Here is an 18,999-nt window from a genome sequence, read left to right on the forward strand (position 1 = left end):
ACAGATATACAGTATAGACTAAACTTCCAGACTAATAAAGTCCAAGTAATGAAACCAAAATTACTTGGACTTTATTAGTCTGGAAGTGGACGGTGAAGTAACCTTTTCCATTTATTTCTGGAAATTTATCTTTGAGGACCACAGTGAAGGTTTGGGATTTCTGGACCTTCTTTGAAGATTTCTATACTGTATATCTGTTCATATTTTTGTTACTGTTTTTGTGTATGATTTGCTCATTATTGTGAATAGATCTGGGTGCTGTCTATTATCTTCAACTAACGTTATTACAGCACACGTATCAACTGTTTAACCTCCAGGTGGTAGCTGGAGACCTCCTGCTATTACAACTGATCTCCAGGCGATAGAGATCAGTTCACCTGGAGAAAATGCCCGCTTTGGCAATTGGACTCGAAGCCTCGCCCCTCCCCAAAGCCCACCCTCCTCAGGCTCCACCCAAAAAATCTCCAATCGGTGGCAAAGAGGGAACTGGCAACCCTAAGCCGTGGCTAGGGTTGCCAACCTCCAGGTTTCCGATATAGAAATGGAACTGATGATGAATACAGAAACGATCATCTTCCTAGCAACTTCTATATGAAGAATTCCTTGATGCTTGGCTCTAAAACTAGCAGTTTGTACCTTGGACTTTGAAAGAGTTTTGTATTATATTGTGTGTTTGTTATATGTTAATTTGTACACTTGATACACTTTGTCACACTTGTGTGTTGTCTGTTATATCTCAGTAATTCCAGCAATTCCTGCACTTTTCTTCTTTACCTGTGGTATCAGTGCAGTGGTGTTTATTTTGGTTGCTTAACCTCCAGGTGGTGGCTGGAGATCTCTCCAACTGATCTCTAGGCGATAGAAATCAGTTTCCCTGAAGAAAATGACTGCTTTGGCAATTGGACTCTATGGCATTGAAGTCCCTCCTTTCTCCAAATCCCACCCTCCTCAGGCTCCACCCCCAAAATCTCCAAGTATTTCCCAACCCGGAGCTGGCAACCCTAGCAATGACTCAGTGGTAGAACTGAAGGTCCCAGGTTGGATCCCGGGCATCTGCAGTTAAAAGGACCAAATCACAGGTGATGTGAAAGACCTCTACCTGAGACGTTGGAGGGCTGTTGCCAGTCAGAGCAGAGAATTTTTCTGTAACCTGAGTCTGTCTGCAGGAACCTCTACCTTGTCTGCAAGTGGCCTGGATTTGCTCCTTGCTTTATTGACACAGGACCCAGCCATTGTCCTGTTAGATGCAGAGATTTTAATTTTATTTTGTGACATTTCACACTGTATATGTGAGTTAGGCTTCGGGTAAGTAGCGGGAGAGGCGTGTTACAGGTTTGTATCAGGCCCAACGAAATGATGCTCGGACCTTGCATCTAACATAAAAGCGACTTATTCTGCCCCCAAGCGCATGGCTTTTGCTTCCTGTTTGGTGCCGTTGAACCAATTTTCCAAATTTCCCCTCCGCTTTCACTCCGGAATGACATTCTGGGTTTAATCCTCCCATAGGTCAGCCTGCCAGTCACCAGTCGATTCGGCCCGTTGTTTACCTTCCACTGATCCCTCAAAGCTTTGCCAGGTTGTGATGAATTGAGGCGGCAGAAAAGAAAGGACCTCAGAAAACTTGCGAGGCAGGTCGCCTCCGTCCTCCCTTTTAAATGCTTTTTGAGTATGGAGATCCCGATTGGAAGCGAAGGAGCAAACTCCGGGCTCGCTTCCACCGGGGCCATCGTCCTATTTTCGGTAGCTCGCAGAGGTTATGTTTTTTTGGGGGGAATTGTTAACACATTGATTCCCAACAGAAACAAGGCCCTAAAGGAAGAGAGGACATGCAAAAAACCTGTCACATCTGGTTTGCGCAGAGGGGAAATGCGGCAGACAGGCGAGGCTTTTCCAAACAAGTTTTTGTTTAGTTGACCCCAACAGAGCTTTCTGTCTAACACAAGTGGGAAAAATATGTATGTGCTAGATAACATTTACATCAAAACAGGCAAAAACTGGTTTACACCAGAAGTAGTAAAATACCTCTTTTGTGTGTTGTACTCTGCATGTTCTAAAAGTTGGGGTCTGGAGTTCTTGTTTCCCTCTTCCCTTCCTCTCCCAGATTCCCTTTGTCTTGTGGGGTATGTGTATTATGTGTGTGTGTGTGAAGTGCCGTCAAGTCGCAGCCGACTTATGGCGACCCCTTTTGGGGTTTTCATGGCAAGAGCCTAACAGAGGTGGTTTGCCAGTGCCTTCCTCTGCACAGCAACCCTGGTATTCCTTGGTGGTCTCCCATCCAAATACTAACCAGGGCTGACCCTGCTTAGCTTCCAAGATCTGACGAGATCAGGCTAGCCTGGGCCATCCAGGTCAGGGTGTATTATATAGTGAACTCCCTTAAATGCAACAGCATTTAACTATATATGTATGTATGTGCCGTCAAGTCTCAACCGACTAATGGCAGTCCCAGTGAGGGACTTTCAAGGGAAGTGAGAAGCAGAGGTGGTTTGCCATTGCTTTCCTCTGCAGAGTCTCCCTTGGTGGCCCCCCATCCAAAACCCACCCTGCTTAGCTTCTGAGATCTGACAGGATTGGGCTATACCATACCATTCCACATCCCACTTAACTAAACAGTGGTGCATATTCAACCTTAGGCTCGAGGAAGTTCCTCCAACGTAAGAAGCCTGCCTTCAGCCTAACAGTGTAATTGTACGGTTGCCAACTCTAGGTTCAGAAATTCCTGAAGATTTAGATGTGGAGCCTGAGCAGGGTGGGGTTTGGGGAGGGGAGGGACCTCATAATGCCATACAGCCCACCCTCCAAAGCAGCCATTTTCTCCAGGGGAACTGATCTCTGTGTTCTGGAGATCAGTTGCAATTTTGGGAGATCTTCAGACCTCCAGTTAGCTTCAGTTAGCAGCCCTACTTACACCCTAGAAGTGTAAGTAGACCTCAAGGTGGGGTCTGAAGATCTCCCAAAGTTACACCTTCTAGGTTGTAACTTTGCTTAGGACTGTGCTGTTGATGAGCCTTCCTCCTAAAAATTACTGTGCTGTTGATGAGCCTTCCTCCTAAAAAAAGTGCCAGTGTGGTGTAGTGGTTAAGAGCAGTGGTTTGGAGCAGTGGAGTCTAATCTGGAGAACTGGGTTTGATTCCCCCCTCCTCCACATGAGCGGCGGAGGCTAATCTGGTGAACTAGATTTGTTTCCCCATTCCTCCACATGAAGCCAGCTGGGTGACCTTGGGCGAGTCACACTCTCTCAGCCCCACCTACCTCACAGGGTTAGGGTTGCCAACTGCCAGGTAGTATCAGGAGATCTCCTGCTAATTCAACTGATCTCCAGCCGATAGAGATCAGATCATCTGGAGAAAAATGGCCGCTTTGGCAATTGAATGCTATGGCATTGAAGTCCCTCCCCTCCCAAACCCAAATCTCCCGCCAATGGCGAAGAGGGACCTGGTAACCCTACACAGGGTGTCTGCTGTGGGGAGGGGAAGGGAAGGCAATTGTAAGCTGGTTTGATTCTCCCTTAAGTGGTGGAGAAAGTCGGCATATAAAAACCAACTCTTCGTTTCCTTTGATTTCTAAATCTTCTGGCTAGAATAGTCACCTGAATGTAACGATGGGCTAGGTGTGTACACCAAGACACCCACACACATGGTGAGAAAGAAGATAAAATCTGTCTCCAAATTAAATTGCTCCCTCCCCACAAATGTGGAAGGTCTAGAGGAACAAGAATCTGGTGGCATCCTGGCCTTGCGCGTACACACACCTCTGGCTGGTGCCATCCTATTTGATGGCTGCCAGAACAGCTGGTGAATTCCTGCCGGTTTTAATCCCCAAGTGGCCAGCAGCCACTTGCCGCATCTTCAAACATCTCAGGACAACCAAAACGCGACAGGATGACAGATCGCCCCCTCAATGGATACTGACAAACAAATTAGTGCCAAGATGCTTTGCAGAGCATACCAGATGTGTTGGGTTCTCTCGTATGGAGCAGGCAATGAAAAGCTGTCTGTAGCCCATCTGTGCTTCTGAAGCGATGGCTGCTTGTGGAGTAGATGGCACTGTAAACATTTGGGCTGTGTTTTTAAACAGTCTTGGGTCTTGGCCTTATCATGTGTTGAAAGCTTTTTCTACTTACAAATTCTTTTTTTTAAAAAGAAAGAAAGAAAAAAGGCTAGGGTGGAAAATCCAGCACCGACTGTTAGGAAATTATGTGGCGGCTGTACTGAGTTTAAAATTCTGTCAGTCCTGAACAGAGGGTTGCAAATTGGGGTTATGTTGTCTTCTGTCCTGATCCTAACTAGGATATGTTTTTTGCCTGTTTCTTAGATGAGCTGTGTTAGCTGCTAGGCATGGAAAAGGTACCAGATGAGGACGGGGATTAGTTTAATGGCTGCTAGGAGAGGGGCCGTGGCTCAGTGGTAGGGCATCTGCTTGGCATGCAGAAGGTCCCAGGTTCAATCCCCGGCATCTCCAGTTAAAGGGACTAGGCAAATAGATGATGTAAAAGACCTCTACCTGAGACCCTGGAGAGCCACAATACTGACTTTGATGGACCAGGGGTCTGATTCAGTATAAGGCAGCTTCATGTGTGCATATGTACTCTCATAAAGGATTCCCTCTTTCCCTCAGTTAAGGTAAAGCCGTCCAGTTTCCCTCTAATGCTCCTATAGGAAAGTGGCACTAGTGGGGGAAACTCTCCCTGATGTGAAAAGTCACATGTTCCTTAACCACAAGGGGTACCTCTTCCACGTGTGGCAGGCAGATAGGCATGGCTCAGGTGTAACCACAAACCATGATCTGGCACTGTGTAAGGAAACCTGGGGCAGGGTCAAATCCTAGTTTCGGATCCCAGTTTGGGAGGGAAGAGAGCAAACCATAGTTTTTGGGTTGGACATAGCAGCAAACTGGTTTGTGGCAAAAGTGGAAGTCTATATATTCATGCAGCATCACATGAAACACATGAACCCAAGATCCCAAGGGATCCTCAACAAACCAGATTTGCCTTAGAGCCAAAATAACTCCATTTGCTTATATATGGGAGGGTCCCAATCACATTTAAAGCCAGCGGTGGGTAAAGGTTAGGTTTGTAAAAAAAACACCAAAAAGGTGGCCCACCCACCCTCGCAATTTTCTTCTCAGCCAAACTCCAAAACAGGAAGCAAACTTGACTTGGGAGAAATCATTAGAGCATAGAGTAGTGGTTCCCAAACTTTTTGGGCCACCACCCCTTTGGTTCCACGAACTCAACCCCAGCACCCCCTACTCTGTCCAACAACACAGTCAAAGGAATCCACCTCTCATGCCCTCCTGCTGCCCCCTTGCCTCTTAGTGCCCCCCTAGGTAATCTCACCACCTTCCAGGGGGTGGTACTGCCACTTTGGAAACCACTGGCATAGAGCAAATGGTAGATGGGGTGAGGATTCAGCTGTCTTCCCCATCCTTCTTGCTCTAAAAATTGGGCCCTCATTGCCTGCTTGATATGTAATTGGTGTAGACTTGGATTTCATCTTGTCTACCTTGGCCCTTAGATGGAGTTCCCATCAAGGTGCTGATCCTTTTCCTCCTCTTCCTCCTCCTTCAGCATGCTTTGGCTGCAAGTGGCAGTGGCAGGTATAGAATGGCAGCTAAGAAAATTAGCTTTAACCGTGATCTAAATCTTGCTCTAAGTTGCCATCTCCCTCAGTGTCAATGCCCCATCAGTTCTGTGACAGTAATACTAACCTACCTCACAACGTTGTTGTACAAGTTACAATAAGATTAAATATCTGAAATGCTTGACGCTTAGTAGTATCAGTGAAGCTCAAGGCTTTTGGGTGAGAATCAGAAAATAGATGTTCTGAAGAAGTGGTACAAGAGACGGAATTGCTTTTGGGTCATGCATACATTTCTGCTCTTACAGTGCAGAATTACTCCAGTCTATGCCCCCCTCTCCGCTGCCTGGTGTTTGCTAGATTCATTTTTCTTTTCTGGCACATAGGTGGAGTGGGTGTCAGCCGAGAAGGACGGTTGATCATACCCTTATTCCAGTAGTTGAATCCACCTTGTATCCATCATCTTTAGAAAGAAGTCCAACACCTTTTTCGAGTTTGTTGGGCAATGCTTATATACAATCAGGTTCATGTTCACTTTATCCTTTTGAAGAATGCTGTTGAGCAAAAGTTTGTCAACTGTTAATCCTCTGCCTGTTTTAGCAAGTCAACTCAGACACACCAAAAGCTCCCATCTAGCCCTATATCCTGTGGCCAACAGTAGTCAATCAGACAATCTCAGAAGCTCACAACCAGAATTAGATGGAAACAGCCATCCCCTCTCTGTCCCCAGGTCCAATAATCAGAGGTATACTGCCACTAGGATATAGACAGAATAAAGTCAAAATATGATGGCAATGATTCTTCCCACAAAACGGCATAAACACCCCTATTTCTTTATCTCTTAAGATGGTGCTGCTACTGCCCCTAGGTGTCGTTCATTGACTAATTTTACAATTGTGTCACATAAAATATGTTTTTAAAAAAACCTCTTTCAATATCCCTGCCATTTATTTTTTTCCTTGCTTTTCATTCTGATTCCTCCTTCAAGGGTGGGATGGGGTAGGGGGGATTTTATTCTCATTGGGGATTTTATTCTCCAGCGTGTAAAAAACCGTCGCTTGCAAGCTAGTTTCTGCCTGGCAGTCAGAAAGGAAAGCTCAGCCCAAATCAGAATTTTATAAACCTCTTATATCAAAATACCCTCTGCTGTAAATGTGCTGTCTCTATAATTAGATGTCTACGCTGGGCCGCTTGTCTGCAGGAGAGCCCAGGAAATAATCGGTGCCTGCATGGGGTATGAAATGCCCCTTCCCTGTGTTCGATGTCATTGGCATTCTGTCACCGTTTGGAAAAGTGTTCGATGGGGAGGATTGTTTATAGGAGCCGCTATACGTTAGGAGTTAAAAGGCTGTTTGGCCAAGGGAACACAAGGGAAAAGGCAATGTGTGCTAACGGATAAATGGGAGGTGTGTGTGTGGGGGGGGGTTCTCCACCAGTAGGTAAAGGGCTTTTAAATTCTCATTTGATCGTTTACAAAAAGCCTCCAACTTGATTGTTGAATGTTTTCTCTTGTGCTTAAATTTCATGCAGGAGATTATTAAAAATTGACTTTACAGTATTTATTTTACTTATCTACCCAAGCCAGCCTGTGCTGAACTCATAGATTTGGTGAATTATTAAATTTTAAAAAGCCATTTGTGTTGGATTTTACACTCTGGCTTTCTCTCTGTCTGTAGGGACAAACACCTCTAGTCCTAAAGTTGGAGATGAAACGCTTCGATTCATCTGTAACCTAAGAGGTGTGTGTGTGTGTGTTTGGAACTGGAAAACAGAATGGCAATCTCCAGTGTAATGCTTAACTAACTGCTTACTTTTTAGTGTTAACATTTAGAAGTATACTATGAAGGGCAGTGGGGGAGAAATGATACCCTTTTCAATAGGTTACCCAAGTAGTAACGCCCAACAGCATAATTAATTCCCTCGGAGAACACAACTCTTTTCAGACTTAATGAGACGCTAATAAAGGTCATTGTTGCTACAGACCCCTATACTACACTCATGTTAAAAAAGCCCCATGCATCTTGAATATAGGCTTCAATGTACACAACTTGAATTTTCTTAGATGTGGAAAGCCCCCCCCCCAAAAAAATAAACTCCCGAAGGCATATCCACTTAAATGAACAGAAATATCACGTCAGCGCGGGTGTCATTTAAGGTGTCGGGGTTCAACTTTCCAGTCCTACACAACCCTGCCCTCCTCAGGCTCTGCCCACCAAACCTCCCGCCGGTTGCGAAGAGGGACCTGGCAACCCTAGCCATGGTGGCAACATGGGCCCCACAAAGTACGTCTGTGAATCTTGGAGAAGTGCCAGCAAGGCTTACTGTTTCTCCCAGTGGAAAGAAACGGATACCAAATGTGTAGATAAATCTCCAGGGTATTTTGAACATTGCTTAGCTGGCTTAAACATCAGAGCCTGTCTGGGTGCTCCATCAGCCTCTTATCTGGTGTGGTGGGAACCCCACCTATGAAGGGAACCCCAAAGTTTTGATGATAGATTTCACACATGCCAATTTTCTCTACCTTTAAAGGAGTCTCAAAGCAGCTGACAAGCACCTTCCCTTCCCCACAACAGCAACCTTGTGAGGTAGGTGGGGCTGAGAGAATTCAGAGAACTATGACTAGCCCAAGGTCATCCAGTTGTCTTCATGTGTAGGACTGTGGAAACCAGCCCAGTTCACCAGATTAGAGTCCGCAGCTCATGTGGTGGAGCGGGGAATCAAACCCAGTTCTCCAGATTAGAGTCCACCGCTCTTAACCACTACACCACGCTGGCATAGAATAGACAGATAGATGCTGTGTATGACATGGTGTAGCAGTTAGTTGGTTTGCCAGTTCTGGGTTGGGAAATACTTCAGCAGGCTATAATGCCTTACAGTAAACTGTCCAAAGCAGTCATTTTCTCCAGTGGAACAGATCTGAGTTGGCTGGAGACCAGTTGTAATTCCAGGAGATCTCCAGCCACCACCTGGAGGTTGGCAACCCTAGCAGTTAGTGTTAGACTAGGTCAGCGATGACCTAAGTTAAAGTCCCTGCTCGCCATTAAACTCACTAAGTGGTTCTTTCATCTTCACCCATTCTGTAAGATTGTTGTGAAGCTAAAATGGAGGAGGAGGAGGAGGAGGAGGAGGATCGTATATGCCACTCTGAATTTCATGGAGGAAGAACAGGTTGAAAATGAAAATAATAATACAATTATCAGATAAATGGCTGTGACAGCTCCGGGTCCTTTTGTCATCCCATTCAACAAGCGTGTGTGAAAGTGCTGCTCAAGAGGTCTTTATCTGAGAAAGCAATGGGACCATAACTCACACCCATTAAGTCTTGTTTACTGTGTACCAAATGGAGAACTGTAAACTGCAGAGACTCAAAATTAATAATTAAAGTTTAAGTAATTGTTTGCGTGGAGAAAAATTACCGTGAACGCTTGCCATACTTGAGAAAATGAATCTTCACAGCCTACTCAGTAAACACCATTTATTGGAAACATTTTGGAAATTCATGCGTGAAAATGTGTCTGCATAAAAATATGGGTGGAGGGGAAATCCAGCTTCCCATAAACTCTTTCACATTCCACCATGCCCATCCATGTTTCAGGAATTTGGGGATTCCTCTCTGCTCTTCTGGGAGCAGCAAAGAAATGTTTTCCTCTTGCTTTGGCTTACAAGTGAAAGATAATTTCAGATTACTGAAATGTTTTTGCCTGTTGAATCCATTTTGTCAATATGCTTGATACTTTAAAAAGAATCATAGAGTTGGAAGGTACCACCAGGATCATCTAGTCCAACCCCCTGCACAATGCAAGAAATACACAACCACCTCCCCCACACACACCCCTACTCCATGCCCAGAAATGGCCAAGATGCCCTCCCTCTCATCATCTGCCTAAGGTCACAGAATTAGCATTGCTGACAGATGGCCATCTAACTTCTTCTTAAAAACCTCCAGGGAAGGAGAGCTTACCACCTCCCGAGGAAGACTATTCTACTGAGGAACTGCTCTAACTGTTAGAAAATTCTTCCTAATGTCTAGATGGAAACTCTTTTGATTTAATTTCAACCCGTTGGTTCTGGTCCGACCTTGTGGGGCCACAGAAAACAACTCGGCACCCTCCTCTATATGACAATCCTTCAAGTATGTGAAGATGGTTATCATATCCCCTCTCAGTCTTCTCCTCTTCTATTATATTGATATAATTGTTCCATCTTTGCCTTCCTCCCACCAAGAATGGAGAAAAAAAAATAAGCATTCTGTAAAACTAATAAACTCAGGGGAGAGAAGATGTGCTGCGATTCTTCCTTTCCTACGCACATAGCTCGGCATGTGTTAGGGGATGCCTGTAAATTTCAGTGGAGCGCTTACCTCCTCCTCCAGTTGTGGTCTAGGTGTACATACATCAACCAGCTATTTTCCAAAATGGGACACTGAATGTTCACCTGTTTCAGTTCTTATGGGGGGGGGGGAATCCAGATTTAAAGAAGCTGGAATAAAATTTGGAAGCCCTCTTAATGGTAGAGGATGTTTCCTCTGCTTTTCAACCCCCTTTGTTATCACTGTATCTGCTGTTGCTTTGCCACTGGTTTCTCCCTTACTTAAGAGTTCCTTCATAAATTGATCCCAGACAATCAGGGATCTTATAATGAACATCAGGGGGGGGGGCAGCCTTTTTGAGCCTGATGGCACCTTTGGGATTTTTAGAGGGGGTTGTAAGCATCGACCCAAAATGACTGCCACAGGAGGTGGAGCCAAACTCAAAATGGTTACCTGAGGAGGTGGACCCAAATGAAATACCTCCCTCCTCACACGTTCTGGGAAGAAGGAATTCCTAAAGAGAGAGAGGAAGCACACAGTGTCTAAGGAAAGCCCAAGTGCTTACCAGTCCTCATCCTCCAGTGGAAAACCCTTTCATTTGCGTGAAAGCAGCCCATAATAAGCCCTGTCTTACAAAAGCCCCACCCACTTTCTGAAAAGCTTGGTGGGCACCAAGGGAAGTACTGGTGGGCACCATGGTACCCACAGGTACCACACTGCATCTGGTGAACTAGGTTTGTTTCCCCATTCCTCCACGTGAGGCCCGCGGGGTGACCTTGGGCTAGTCACATCTCTCTTAGAGCTCTCCTCCTCCTCCTCCTCCTCTTCTTCTTCTTCTTCTTCTTCTTGGTGTAGTGGTTAAGAGCAGTGGTTTGGAGTGGTGGATTCTGATCTGGAGAACCAGGCTTGATTCCCCACTCCTCCACATGAGCGGCGGAGGCTAATCTGGTGAACTGGATTTGTTTCCACACAAAGCCAGCTGGGTGACCTTGGGTCAGTCACACTCTCTCAGCCCCACCCATCTCTCAGGGTGTCTGTTGTGGGGAGGGGAAGGGAAGGTGAATGTAAGCCAGTTTGAGTCTCTCTTAAGTGGTAGAGAAAGTCGGCATATAAAAACCAACTCTTCTTCTTCTTCTGTTGGGGAACCCTGATGTACATGGTTGTATCATGATGACCAACGAGCCTGGATTGACTGAACACTTCTGTTCCCATTTGCAGTATCATTGAAAGGTTGAGCACCTTCGATCCTGCCAACAAAAGTTCTCAAAAATCACACATATACTGCTTTCAGCTCAGCCTCAACAATAATGAATAACAATGACAACAAGCATTCAAGTACCTCAAGGGATGCCTGACCCCTGTCAGCTTCCCCCACTTGCATGGGTTACCAAGTGAATCCCTGTTCTCTGCTCCTCTGTCATCATAAATCCAAATTATGGCTACGTGGCTTTCTCAGGTGTGGTATTTTTGCTGGTGTGTTCCCTCCATAATGGAGGCCCCCAGGCATTGTCCTTTCAAATTTTGGGAGGAGCCGACTAAATAATTGTGTTTTAATCTTCATTTTATTATTTATGTATTTATTTATTTGAGGCTATTTATTTACCATATGCCAGCTGGGACTCTCAATGCTATAGAATAAAATATACATTCGTTAAAAAAAAAAAAATCCTAAAAATATGCATTAGTAAAAGCAAATTAAATCAACAGCAAATAATACGGGGGGGGGGGGACAATGGAAGCAGCTGCAATAACAATTCTAAAAATACACTACATTTTCCCCCCAAATGCAAAGCAGCACACATGAAATAGATATTGTAAGCACTTGGAATTGTGCTTAGAAACAAATTGGCAGTCGGCCAGTTGGAGCGCTTACAAAACTGGCAAGATGTGTTTCCTGCCATGCAGATGTGTCAGTTAGGAAAGTGGTGGCAGCACTCTGCACCTACTGAAAGGTTCTGACTAGCGTTCAAAGGCACTCGCCGTCACCCCTCCGACGACTTCGGGTCTTTGTGTTGATGATGCATGCCGTTTCCAACAGTCAGAGGTCGCCTCGCTCTCCCCCTGCACTTCCCCATGTTTTGCCTGTGTTTTCAGAGACCCGTTTTATCTCAAATTTGAAAACACGGGCAGAACTGTCGGAAACATCATGCATAATCAACACCAAGACCCAAAGTCATCGGAGGGGTGATGGCGAGTGAAACAGCCCTGCATGAAAGACCGCAGATACTTTATTCCTGGTGGGACATTCAGGGTTTCTGCCCTCCATGTTCTGCCTACAATAGTGAGGAGGAGAACAAACAGCAACTAGTTTGGGGAGCTCTTTATAGACAAACGGAAGTCTAGGGCCAATTTTTCCCATTGGCTTAATTTCCTAGATGAATAAATATGGACAGTGGACTAACCCACTCTGCTACCTCTGCATATCTTTCATGTCACTCCAACTCTATATATCTCTGTATATCTTGTAAGAATTCCCGTGAATCTGTACCGTGCGTCTTCATGTCATGCCGTTCATAACAGACTCACAAGGCAGTCCCACCAAGCTACTTATTTGGTTGGTACTGAGTAAGGGCATAGACCTCGGTAACCGTGACCCACAGTAGATGATAGCAACCAAGGTAGAATGGGCCTTCTAAATGAAAACAGTCTCTTAGCAGCCGTCCCCTGTGTCAGGCTTTTATCAGCTGAACCAGCCCTGCTGGATCTCGCCGACTGACAATGGCATGCAATAGAAGGACAAATCTACACAAAAGGGTCAGAGATGGTATCATTCAGATTAAATTGTTGGAGGAAAGACTCTGTCAGCAGAGTTCCCTAAAGGAGAGTTCATGAAATGACCTTCTTTTGCACTCAACGTGCCGCGCAAACCCTGTGGAAATGAACGAGTGCATTCTTTTGACAGGCTTAAGAGCCATTCTCACACGTTGGGAATAAGGAGGGGATAAAACTCTGGTCTTGAAACCAAATTAGAGTTCTCAGGTCCCCATCTTCTCAAACCCCGAGAGTCATGGGGTAGGGCCAGGTTGTTATTGTTATTGAGGACAGTCTGTTATTGATGTCATTCGATGGGACCTGGTGATGTCCTGGGGCAGGAGTTGACCATGTCACACTGAATAGCAGTGCTGGTGTTAATACTTCCATAAAAAGGTAAAGCTGGCAGGTCATTCCTGACCCATGGGGTGACGTCATGCCCCGACGTTTACTAGGCAGACTATGTTTATGGGGTGGTTTGCCATTGCCTTCCCCAGTCGTCTACACTTTACCCCCAGCAAGCTGGGTACTCATTCTACCAACCTCAGAAGGGTGGAAGGTTTAGTCAACCTTGAGCCGGCTATCTAAAACTGACTTCCATTGGGATTGAACTCAGGTCATGAGCAGAGCTTGGATTGCAGTACTGCAGCTTACCACTCTGAGCCACTAAAAAAAATAACCTTATAGCGGGTTGATCCCAACCAACTTTTCAATTGGTGAAAAGGAAGGAGGAGTCTCCATTGGCCAGCCCAAAAAAGGCTATGTTGGGGGGATCATGGAACCTCTATGAACAAAGCCAATGTGGGATAGGGGCTGTAATAAGGAGGGGAATTAGCCAACACTGAGCGGAAAGGCTGGCTGGGTCCAACCCAGTATCTATGAATGTGTGTAATCATAATCATACTGTTCAGCACACAGAGAGAACCTTGGGGTTCTGGCACTAGAACCTAGCCCTTTGAATTAGCCAGGATTGTGTGTACTCAGGCCCTGACCTGGATGGCCCAGGCTAGCCTGATCTCATCAGATCTCAGGGTCAGTCCTGGCTAGCACTTGGATGGGAGACCACTAAGGAATACCTGGGCCGCTATGCAGAGGAAGGCAATGTCAAACCACCTCTGTTAGTCTCTTGCCTTGAAAACTCTACTGGGATGCCGTAAGTCGGCTGCAACTTGACTGCACTTTACACACCCAGGTGTGCTCGGTCAGAGCCTCCTTCAGCTGCTGACTATACCAGACTCTGTGATTGGTAGGCAATATGATGCCTCTGGATTGGCTCATATATACTATGTGTTTTGCCGTTGACTAGTCGTCACTGAGGTGCATTTCTCCATGCCGGTCTCCAGTGCTTTCACCTTCTCCAGTCTTCTGCTTTAGGCTGCGGAATTGGGGACTTTGAGTTGTAGAAGACACCCCCACGTCTAAACTTGAGTGCTGCCCTCACAGCCCCAGCCTGGTCCTCATTCAGACTATATCCTGGACCAACCTGCTCCCACCATTGCGATAATGGTGCTCAGCATTGTTTTGTCACAAGCACAGGTAGTTTTCTGGCTTTTGGCTGGGCTCCCTGCTTTTTAAAAATCATTTGGCAGAAAAGGAACTCCTTGGCATTAATGCCGTAGCTAGCTTTGCCACGTATAAGAATCTCGCATATTTTAATCAGTGTACTTGGAAGCTTAGCCATGCCTTAGTGAATAGGATCACTAACTGTATAATTGCAATAATGATCGGTGCTTTAAGTGGATTAACACCAGCCTGTTAATTGGAGCAGCATGGAAGACTGAAAGTGCCGTTTATGGGTTTGATTCTACCTGAGGCTCTTTGCCTTGGATCCTTTGGTTGAGGGGTAGGGAAGCAAAACAAACTGTCCAAGTCTGGCATAGTTCAAGAAGTAGAGAAGAACATAAGAAGAGCTCTGCTGGATCAGACCAGCGGTCCGTCTAGTCCAGCATCTTGTTTCACACAGTGACCAACCAGTGGTCCTGGAGGGCCAAACAAACAGGGCCGAGAGGCCAAAGCCCTCCAATGCTTCCTCCTCTAAGCACTGGTATTCAGAGGGTTGCTGCCCTCTGTATATGGAGGCTGGTGGTCAGATGGTTAAAACAATCCTTTCATGATGTGTGTTGCATTGCCAAAAAGCTTATAGGTATATAATGTATCAGAATGTTTATTCTTTTGTAGAATAGGATGATTAATAGTGAAGCAATCAGAGGAAGAAAGTAGATAGGGAGAAAGCAGATTCCTTTGAAATGTGGTGTTTGAGGAAAGGGTTATGGATACCATGGACTGCCCAAAAAACAAATCAGTGGGTTCTAGATCAAATCGAGCCTGAACTGACCCTAGAAGCTAAAATGATTAAACTGAGGCTGTCGTACTTTGGTCACATTAAGAGTCACTGGAAAAGACAATCATGCTAGGAAAAGTTGAATGCAGCAGGAAAAGAGAAAGACCCAACAAGAGATGCATTGACTGTATAAAGGAAGCCACAGCCCTCAGTTTGCAAGACCTGAGCAAGGCTGTTAAAGATAGGACATTTTGGAGGACACTGATTCATAGGGTGGCCATGAGTCGGAAGTGACTTGACGGCACTTAACACACAAACAATCAGAGGGAGGCAAACCAGTAGAATGACCTACCTCCATTATGTCTGGCTTCAACAGAAGTCACACACACTCTATCTTTTATCGTTTTACCTCTAAAAATTTAAACTGCCTTGAGCAGCCTTGTGTTGAAAAGTTCTTATACACAAACACCCTAATCAATTATAGGGGCAAAAATAAATAGGCTTCTAGGTAGTAGATGGAACCAAAGTTTGATCTTTCCATGTGCATGCAGTAGCTCTTCCTGTGTCCTGGCCCACCCCTACGTGCCAGTGGGCCCCACAGATAGTGGCAGAGTGAAGGGTAGAGAGCTACAGGCAGCAAGACAGAAATGGAGTCAGGAAAAGACCGATCATGGATAGTGCAGGACTCACTCAGGAAAAAGGGGACATCAGCAGAGAGGCAAGCAATACAAGATCATAGTGGGAGAGTTGCCAGGAGAAGGCCCCAGTGCTGGTAGATCTGGAGTGTCTGGCGTAGGGTGGCTGGTTTAAAACAAAAGAAGAGACTGTGGCTGTGGCTCAGTGGTAGAGCATCTGCTTGCTATGCAGAAGGTCCCAGGTTCAATCCCCGGCATCTCCAGTTAAAGGGAATAGGCAAGGAGGTGGTATGAAAACCTCTGCCTGAGACTCTGGAGAGCTGCTGCTGGTCTGAGTGGACAATACTGACTTTGATGGACCGAGGGTCTGATTCAGTATAAGGCAGCTTCACTTGTTCATATGTTCAAGAGACTTGTAGTCGGTGCAGCTTCTCTCGTTGCTGGAGCGCTGCAGTGTGTAAAGCCTCATCTCCTGAAATGGGGAATCCAACACAATTTGGTCCAAACGCACTGCTCCAGTAACCACATTAGGGTCAGATCCAGAGCTGGAGAAGGCTGCCGCACCTTTCAGGTGTTAGAGTCACCTCCAGATCTGGACCCCACAACCCTAACGATGTCACTGGAGCATCCCCTCTCCCAATTGGAACAAAATTGTGTTGTGTTGGATTCCCCACATGTGGCCGCTCAATCAGATGGTCTCTGGTAGCCAGCTGCTGTCGCAAACATCCTCCAAAGGGAGCGGAGCAGAATCTGGAAGACAATACAAAGTAAGTGCTGTTTTCCTGCTAAGCTAATCAGTACTGTTTGAGGACGGAGGGATGTGTGCCAGCTGAAAATCAATGCCCTAAATCAACTTGGCGCGCGCCTGAGCACCGCCAAAGTGTCAGCTGCTAACAAGGGAATAAAGGAAACAGTTATTGGATACTTAGGAGTCTTTTGTAGCTGCTTGTGTAAAATAACATATTTAATTTAATGCAAAGTTATAAACCTAATTGGGCTTTATGGGCATTTCAGCAGGGAAGCCAGGAGTACGCGCCGTCTCCTCTCTCTGCTCTGAGAACCGTAGAGTCCTCTCCGAATCGTAGATCGCCCTTCGCAAACACGTGTCTGTGATGGAGAGGTGCAACTTTTTGATAGGGATTGACGACTGGGCCCCTTTCATTTGTTTTTATTTCCCAGTGGTGGGGTATGAATATTTTGCATGTGTTTACTTTTTCGTGTGTGTTTCCGAGTTGTTTATTTCTTTTGTGCCATTTTGACGATTGATTCGAAAGCAGGCATCCATTTTGATTACAACAATTCGGTAAAATTGCATCTGTGTGGTTGTGGGGAAAGTCTGTGGCAGCTTCATCCTGAGTTGGGACAACACATGTCACAAACAGGGATTTTCTAGTCAAAATTCGGCTGCTCTTTTTCGGTGGTTTTCCCCTTTCGGTAAGTGATGCTTTGGTGGCCTTTCCTACTTCTGCAGACTCTGTGAGCAGTTCTCTGACCATTTCCTCTCCCAGTTCTCATCTTCTTCCTTCTCTTAGCCCCCCACTCATTCTTTTGGGCCATTTCTTGTTCATGATCTCCACCTTTATTTCCAAGGCCTTCTTTGGTCTCTTAGCCTGCACTAGGGTTGCCAACTCCAGATACTAGCTGGAGATCAGCTGTTACAAGTGATCTCTAGCCGATAGAGATCAGTTCACCTGGAAAAAATGGCCGCTTTGGCAATTGGACTCTATGGCTTTGAAGTCCCTCTCCTCTCCAAACCACACAATCCTCAGACTCCACCCCCCAAATCTCCAGGTACTTCCCACCCCAGAGCTGGCAGCCCTAAGCAGGAGCCTGCCTATTCTTCCTCTTCTTTTCCCCTCCATCAGTGGGAAGGGGGCTGTGGGTGGTCAGGGGCCTCACAGCCCAGGGCACCTGCCCCTGATGCCCTGTAGCTAAGACCCCTCCTGAGAATTTGGGTTTGTGCGCAGGTGGAAAATTGGAGTTGGATTAAGTCTCACTGGCATTTTTCATGCTTATGGTTTCTGTAGCCTTCCTGGCATGTATTCCTATGGCGCTCGACTCCCAGCAAAACGATCCTTTTGCAGGCAATCCCTTTAGCATGTCTTGCCTTTCGCATCTCCTTGCGTCCTTTGCAATCCAGGAAATAAAATCCCAAGGTCCCTCCTGTTCCAGTTAGTCTCCTTGACTCTGTCAGCAACGGCTGTCTCCTATGCCAGAAGCATCAGATTAGCCCAATTCACTCATCTTTCAAAATGTGGATTTGTTGCTGCGCACGGGAACATTCTTTGTAAAACTGCCCACTAGCAAGCTGCACCGTTCACATCCTTTATTTACACCTCTCCCAAATCACCCGAAAACCATTGCCAGCCTTGGAAGAGCTAACTCTGACGGACCGTGTGTCGGGAAAGGTTGTAAGAAAAAATGACAATGTAAGCGGGCGCAGTAGCACAGGAAATAAGCGAACTCATCTCTGGAAAATTATTGGACTGTGTTAACATTCAAGAGGGATGCTGTCCGCACAGTGGGAGAGGACTAAGACGCACAGCCTCCATTATTATCACTGACGGGAGTTACATGTCATGCACTACCTTCATTCCTCTCTTCTTGGAGTTCACTGCCGGTCACAAATCTGCAGGCGTCTGAAGGAATGAGATTTGTCTGCTAGAAGAGCTTAACCAAGGCTTCATCAGGATAGGACGTTTTGGGAGGCTGAGTGCCCTTCCCTTGTTCCCCAGACTGTGATTCCTCTTTCAGCAGGCTGGTTCTTGACTTGATCCCATGTCAGGAGCCAGGGTTGCCAGCCAAGAACTTGAGCAGTGGAAAGCAGGCACCTTATTCTGCCTTACCACGGCTAATTGTGGGAGTGAGGATCTGATAGCTACCCTTTCCTGCCCTGCAGCATAGGGTTGCCAGGTCCCTCCTTGCAACTGGCATTTCAGAGGCATCTGGCTGGCCACTGTTGGAAAGGGAAGAACAGTCTAGACCAGGGGTGTCAAACATTCGGCCCAGGGGCCAGATCCGGCCCCCCGAGAGCTCTTATCCGGCCAGCCAAGGCAGCCACCACCACCCCAGTCCCGATCTGGCTTGGCAAGGCATGGCCCAGCCTGACCAAGTGACATTTATGTCATATCTGGCCCTTGTAACTAATAAGTTCGACACCCTTGGTCTGGACAATCTGATCCAGCCTATGTTCTTGGGTTCTTCAAACAAATATTCCATTACCCAATAATATGCCGTGTTTATAATATAGTAATCCTAGGATTGCCATTCCCCTGCTAGTGGGATTCCCTACTCTGAGCTTCCTCCAAGCCCCCTCCCACTGCACCATTCAGCTGGCTGGCAGGGGGACTTTCTTGCTGCAAAGGGAGGTTGGAGGGAGGCCAGCATCGACAAGGCAACATAACTTCTGTAAGTGATGTCATCATGTTGCCGACAATCTTGATG

The 18,999-nt window shown here is 46.2% G+C and overlaps 1 protein-coding gene and 1 non-coding gene across 2 annotated transcripts in view; both read left to right on the forward strand.

Moving 5' to 3' along the window:
• The window catches only part of ADARB2 (adenosine deaminase RNA specific B2 (inactive)), a 273,461-nt gene that overhangs the window by 109,182 nt on the left and 145,280 nt on the right, over nt 1–18,999 (forward strand). The gene's annotated exons all lie outside the window — the stretch shown is intronic.
• On the forward strand, nt 15,750–15,818 carry TRNAS-GCU (transfer RNA serine (anticodon GCU)). Its single transcript has one exon. It is a non-coding gene; the product is annotated as a tRNA-Ser (tRNA).

Source organism: Euleptes europaea, chromosome 11 (assembly GCF_029931775.1).
Source record: "Euleptes europaea isolate rEulEur1 chromosome 11, rEulEur1.hap1, whole genome shotgun sequence".
In the NCBI taxonomy this organism is placed as follows: Eukaryota; Metazoa; Chordata; class Lepidosauria; order Squamata; family Sphaerodactylidae; genus Euleptes; species Euleptes europaea.